Here is a 6,953-nt window from a genome sequence, read left to right as displayed (position 1 = left end):
TTGCAAGAGAGGGGACTAATGATGGAGTGTTTGCAATTTTTGCTGAGAGAGTAAGTTCCTCAGCCTCAGAACAGCAGGAACTGGTCTGAAAGCATTGGTTCATTTCCTACAGGTCACCAATGGGCATCAAAGGCTAATAACTTTTGGCTGCTACTTACCTAAGCTGCTGAATTAGAACATGCTTTTCAAACACTTTTAAAAATACATATCTGGAGCAGCTTCGCACTCGGCCGCTGCTTTCCCATGCGAAATAATTCAGAAGAGGCTGATGTCGTACCTCTTTCTTATCAAGAAAATTAAATTAAAATATAAGCAAAAGACATCTTTTTCCCACAGCCAGGCTAACATGGTTTGTTCAACTCTCTGGTAGTTCCTTTTAAGTCACAAGATCTCCTAGTCTAGAGTTTAATGGTTTTTGCATTTTTTAAAATATGGAACACTTTATGAATTTACGTGTCATCCTTATGCAGGGGCCATGCTAATCTTCTCAGTATCATTCCAATTTTGGTATGTGCGCTGCTGAAGCAAGCACAAGTTCAATGTTCTTAGACTTGTCCCTTTTCTGTAGGAGACCAGCTGCTGCTTTTCACACCCCCAGTGGTTTCCTGTTTGGAATTTTGGTTACTGCCCTATCTTCCTCCCTATACCCGACACACATGGAATTCTTTCCTGTTGCTCTAGGCTAGGTCCATGGAGGCCAGCTCCCTTTATCCTACTTTGCTAGGTCCTTTGCAGGTTTCCTTCTTTCATGGCCATATCCAATCTGACAGACTTTTAGTTAAGTCCTTCTTTGTGTACCAAGAAGCAACAACAGAGGGTGTAGTAGATAGAGGTCCAAGTGGACTGGGTTTAGGTTTGCCTCTGAAAAATACTGATCATGGGACCCTGGTCAAGTCACTAATCTCTCAGAGCTCCAAGCAATTCACTAATGCTATAAATGGCAGAGAAAGTACAGATCTGCATTTGTAGAGGGAGTTCCCTCTACCAAGGAAATCACAGATCTGGTCCAAAAAAAAAAAAAATGTGTCAGGCCCAGGGCTAAGCCTCTGGGAAAACAAGGCAGTCCCACCCTCAAAAAGTTTACAGTCTGATGAGGGATGTGGGTGTGGATGAGGAAATGAAGGATGCAACACACACAAATAAGGATGATATAAAGTAGAAAATTATTAAGTGCAAACAAATTGAAGGAGGGAAGTACAATGTCCTGTGACCACTTGCTAATAAGTCCTTACTTCTTTTTACTTACTGATTTGCCATTAGTCAGACTCTAAGCCATTCTTTTTTGCTCCCTCAATTTGGCTTATATAGAACTGGAGGGCAGTCTGTAGAATTTGTGTTACCCATTTAAAAACAAACAAACACCTTTCTAGCCTTAGATACTTCCTAGCTGGATGACCCTGGACAAGTCACTTGACCCCCACTGCCTAGCCCTTATCACTCTTTTGCCTTGGAACCAATACACAGTACTGATTCCAAAAATTCCTTACCTTCTCTCTTAGAATTTGTACTAGATTCCAATACACAGTGCTGATTCCAAGATGTAAGGTAAGGGTTTAAAAAAAAATCCTTACCTTCTGTCTTAGAATCAGTACTAGATTCCAATAATTCCTTACCTTCTGTTTTAGAATCAGTACTAGATTCCAAAAAATCCTCACTTTCTGTCTTAGAATCAATACTGGATTCCAAGGATAAGGGGTAGGTATTGGGACTTAAATGACTTGCCCACGGTCATATACCTAGTAAGTATCAGGTCAGATTTGAACCCAAGATCTCTTGTTTTTCAGGCCTGGTTCTTTATCCTCTCACTGACCAACCTAGCTGCTCCAATTTGTATTATTCTTAAGGATATTCCTATGCATTTTTTTCCTTTCTAAAATCTCTCATTTAAGGAATGTGTGCCATTTTTAGGAGCCACATATATCCAGGCAAATACAGTGCAAAGAATAGAAATTCATTAATCCTAGGAATAATTACTGCCTAGATTGTGGCTTGCAATTCTATGAAAATGGAGTTACCTATAGAAACTTGTTGATTGGAACACTAGGCAGGAGGAAGGTCTATTTGGAAAATATATGGGGGATAAGGATCTGAGTATGAGATCATCTGCTCCTGTCAATGATCCACTTTGTAATTAAGCCCTCTATTCTGCACCTTCTCTCAGCAATAATTTTAAAGGCATACCAACTGAGGAAGGAAGGTGCTCATCTTTCCCTCCTCTGCAGTCCCAAGAACAATTTCAAAGAATTCAAAAGTTCCTACCATAGGATTCAATGGCTATCATGTTATTTCTGACTCCACAACATTCTCTTGTCTTCCCCCTTCTCATTATTCACACAGCTATCATTTTAGCTAGGTCATCATTACCTCTTGCCTGAACTATTGCTTTGGTTTCCTAACTGTTCTCTCAGCCTTAAGTCTATCTCTACTCCAGTCCATCTTCCAAACAACTGCTAATGTGATTTCCCTTAAGTTCAGTCTCTTTAAGGGACCATGCCACTCCTCAATGCAATGAACTCCCCTGGCTCCCTATTGTCTCTAGAATAAGATACAAATTCCTATATTTGGGTCTTGAAGCCCATCCCAATCTGGTCCTAATCCACCTTTCCACACTCATTAGACTCTCCTTCCAACACTCTCTGGTTTAACCAAACTGGACTTTTTACTTCATACTTGGGAAATCACAGGTCGCATCCCTATTCCTTATTTTATATGTATGTGTTGTCTCCTCTGATGGAATACTTCTTGAGGACAGAGATTGTTTCATAAAGTCATAGTTCAGTTCCAGACTACCACAATGAAGCAAAATATCGCAATAAAGCAAATCACAGGAATTTTGGGGTTTCACAGTACATACAAAAATTATGTTTACACTATAGTATAGTCTAGTAAGTGTGTAATAGCATTATGTCTAAAAAACTGATGTATTTGCTTTAATTAAAAAGTGTTTTATTGCTAAAAATGCTAACCAGCATCTGAGCCTTTGGAGAGCTGTAATCTTTGTGTTGGTTGAAGGTCTTGTCTCATCTCTATGGCTGCTGACTGATCAGAATGGTGGTTGCTGAAAGTTGGGGTACTATGGCAATTTCTTAAAATAAGACAACATTGACGTTTGCTGCACTGATTGATTCTTCCTTTCACTTGAACATTTAAAAGCCATTGTGTAAAGGTGAAAATGAATAGTTGGACAATAATTTTATGAAATTATGTGGTCGTCAATATTTATTACATCTTGAGTCAGAAATTTATTTACAAAATAGAGGGGAAACAATGTGAAAGAGGTTAGAGAAAATATCTATACTAGTCCTCAGCCAGGAGGGCTAGTGGTGAGTAGCCACCGAGGACTCCTCCAAGACGGAAACTAGTTTCTTAGGAAAATAGGAAAGGAGTCAGCCCTTTTCACTCACCCAACGAAGTAGTCCAGGAGTCAGAGTCTAAGCTGAAGCTGAACTCCAAGTCCATGATCCAAGCTTCAATCTCCAGCAAAGCTCCTTTGAAGATACTCTCTTCAGATTATCAATCTTCTCAAAGACCATCTGCCTCAAGTTGAGGGATTTCATGGCTTTCATGGTGACTCCTTGTCCCTTTCTCTCTTCACAAGGGCCAATCACAGTTTCCAAATTGTCTAGCACTGCCCAGGGGGGCAGTGTCTGTGGGATCCACTTCTCACCTTCTGAAGCTTAAATTCTCACCTTTTGAAGGTTAAGTTCTCATCTAAGAGTGTGAATTTTCTAAAATTCATCTTCTGAAGAGATGAATACTCATCCTGGCTGATTGAGTTTCTGAGGGTGTGAATTCTCTAATTCAAGCTTGTGTTTGATTCAATCAAAAGGTGGACAAAGGAGAGTTAATACTGTCTTCACAATCTAGTGAGGTACTTAAGTTAGTGTTAACTCAGGATAGACAATAGAGTGAAGAATTCTCTTTCACAATTTCAAGGTTATTAATTAGCCTGATTTCAATATTGTTGAGTCTCCAGGAATAGGGAGAATAGATGTGAGGGAGAGAGACTGGAATGGAAGGTTGGTGAAGCAAAACACACAACATTTATCAATTAAGTTCATCATTTATATGGGTAGGGTTTGTGGTACCCCAAAATAATGATAATAGTAACATCAGAAATCACTGATCACAGATCACCATAACAGATACAATAATGATGAGAAAGTTTGAAAGATTGTGAATCTTGCCAAAATGTGACATAGAAACAGGATAGAAGCACGTGCTGTTGGAAAAGTGGCACCAGTATCCTTGTTTATGCACGGTTGCCACAAATCTTCCATTTATAAAAAATACAATATCTACCAAACACAATAAAGCAAAGCACAATAAAACAAAGTATGTCTGTATTTGTGTTTATTCACCAAAATCTAATATAGGGCACAGCATATATAGTAGGACTTATTTTTTTTTTAGACCGTTACCTTCTGTTTTAGAATCAATTTTAAGGCGGAAGAGGGGCAAGGGCTAGGCAAATGGGGTCAAGTGATTTGCCCGGGGTCACACAGTGAGGAAGTGTCTAAAGCCACATTTGAAGCCAGGACTTCTTGATTCCAGGCTTGGTGCTCTATCCCCAGTACTACCCAGCTGCCCTTAATCAGACTTTAATAAATGTTTATTGCTAGATTATTTCCTTTAGGGTCGTTAGATGACCCTTTCAGTGCATAAGGATGAGTTGCCAGGAGAGTTTCTAGATTCTACCTAGAGAACATTGGCTGGCATCTTTTGAAAGTAGAGGGATGAGGTGCTAACAGACGTTGGTCAGTCTGATCAGAAGACAGAAATTAGTCACTCTGTTAGTCTTTTTAACTTTCCAAATTCAGAGGGGGGAGGTGTGGAGGACATCACCTATATACACCCAGTGCCTGAGTTTAGACAAACACAGAAGGGAGACAAGTTCCAAAACAGTCAGAATGGGGCATGGAACTAAAATATGTTGTCTGGAAATTCTAATAATCAGTCTAATGAAAATACATTTCTGAACTGGCTGAATATCCCTAGAGGATGCCAATAATTCAGGTTAATAGAACCCTATACAGATGGTAGTAGAAATGCATCCTCTACCTCAATAATATAGAAGCTGTCAAGATAGAAAGTAAATGTGTAAACAAGGGAGAAATGCTTCAGAGCAACAGCCTGAAGTCTGCTACCTTCAGGAAGAATCCAAGGACTGATTGAAGGCAATGGGTGAAAAACAGAATCAGAGTTTTTTACTTGTGCATCTGATGATCAGATGATGACACTGTTCTCTGACAGACTGAAAATGTTGGAACATTTTAGAGATGACTGACTGGGACTCAGGTATCTTCAAACTCTGCAGTGGTATTGAGTTCCCCTTTCTTCATTACCTTTAGTATGGGTTTGTGCAGCTCCCTAAGGCTCCTTCCACGGGATTTAAAGCACAATCTTGTCTTTGGGTTATCAGGGAAAGCAGAACTCTATGGGGAGAAAGCCTTCTAGTATCTTCTTGCCTGGGTTGGAGGAGTGAGTAAGGAACATTATCTGTCATGTTACAAGAAGACTTTGGATGGGACAAGATCCTGGCTATAGACTCATCTGGTGAGTTGCACTTGAAATGCCCTTTGGAAAAAGGACTAGCTCTAGATTTAGAGGAACGGGGTTCAAATCTCACCTCTGACATATGCCATCTGTATGACATTGGGCAAGTAACTTACTCTCCTTGGGCCTCAGTTTGCTCATATGTACAATGCAATAGTTGGCCTAAATGGTCTCTAAGATCTTTCAGCTCCAAATCTAGGATTCTATGCTCAAAAAACTAGAATTGCAGAGGTAGGGGGAAATAGGGAGCAAGTGACATGAAGCCAGAATAATGTGTGCTTAGCTTGCTTTGTGTATTGATGACCTGGTTCAGTACTCTTACATTCATAAAAGCAGTAACTTTACTAAGTTTTATATTAAAGTGCCTTTTTTTTTTTAATAATCAGAGAATGGCTGTGTTAAATATGTATACCAATGTACAAACTCATTGGAGAGGCCAAACAATTTATGCCTGGATAGTAGGCATTTTTTTCATCCATTTGGTTTTTCTTGTAAAGATTGTTAGGCCAATCTGTTTGTAATAGCTAATACAAATTTTTGTTGTTCAGTCATTTCAGTTGTGTCTGACGCTTTGTGAGTCGATTTACAGTTTTCTTGGGAAAGACTTTGGATCGGTGTGCCATTTCTTCTCCAGCTCATTTGACAGATGAAGAAACTGAGGGAAACAGGGTTAAGTGACTGAACTGGGGTCATACAGCTAGTAAGTGCCTCTGAGGCAGAATTTAAATGCATTTATGGAGTTTATTTAATTAGTTATCACTGTTGTGTTTATGGAGGAATCTGGAATGATCTTAGCATATACATAAGAGACTCCTTTATGGAGGAGAGCCTGTAGGATTGCATTTTGATCCATTAAATTGAATGCTTTTTTAATAATTTATAATTATTTTTATAACATAAATTATACTGTATAATTTATAATATAACACACACATAGAGTAAATCCATCATGGAACCTTTCAGTCAACTGGCAGCAAAATTGGATTGGTGATCTCCTTGATATGGGCACTCCCTTTATTGGTTGCTGATCAAAATTCATCCACTTTTTCTCATGCTATGTGTGATTTCTTATCTACATTCTTCTATATGTAGAGGCTTTATTTAAGGGTATACTAGTAAATATTTAACCACTGACTCTCTGGAAGGCAGGACACATTCTCAAACCTTTACCTGTATTAATAACATTTTCTCCATCACTTTTGTAAGTTTAGGTAATCACACACACACACACACACACACACACACACACACACACACACACACACACACACATCAAGTGCTGATTTCCTAAGTGTAAACACTCACATTGACAATGTAACAATCCCATCTCAGGAGCTGATTTGAGCTAACTCTGGCATACCCCTGCTTCTACCATACATGCTTAAACCAATCTTCTA

At 39.1% G+C, this 6,953-nt stretch overlaps 1 non-coding gene across 1 annotated transcript; it reads right to left on the bottom strand.

Moving 5' to 3' along the window:
* Nucleotides 1-425: 425 nt before the first annotated feature.
* Nucleotides 426-532, bottom strand: LOC123232662. The gene has a single exon (XR_006505189.1). It is a non-coding gene; the product is annotated as a U6 spliceosomal RNA (small nuclear RNA).
* Nucleotides 533-6,953: the final 6,421 nt, after the last annotated feature.

Source organism: Gracilinanus agilis, chromosome 1 (genome assembly GCF_016433145.1).
Source record: "Gracilinanus agilis isolate LMUSP501 chromosome 1, AgileGrace, whole genome shotgun sequence".
NCBI lineage: Eukaryota > Metazoa > Chordata > Mammalia > Didelphimorphia > Didelphidae > Gracilinanus > Gracilinanus agilis.
Note: the sequence above shows the minus strand (reverse complement) of the source record. Positions and strands in the feature narration are given on the sequence as shown.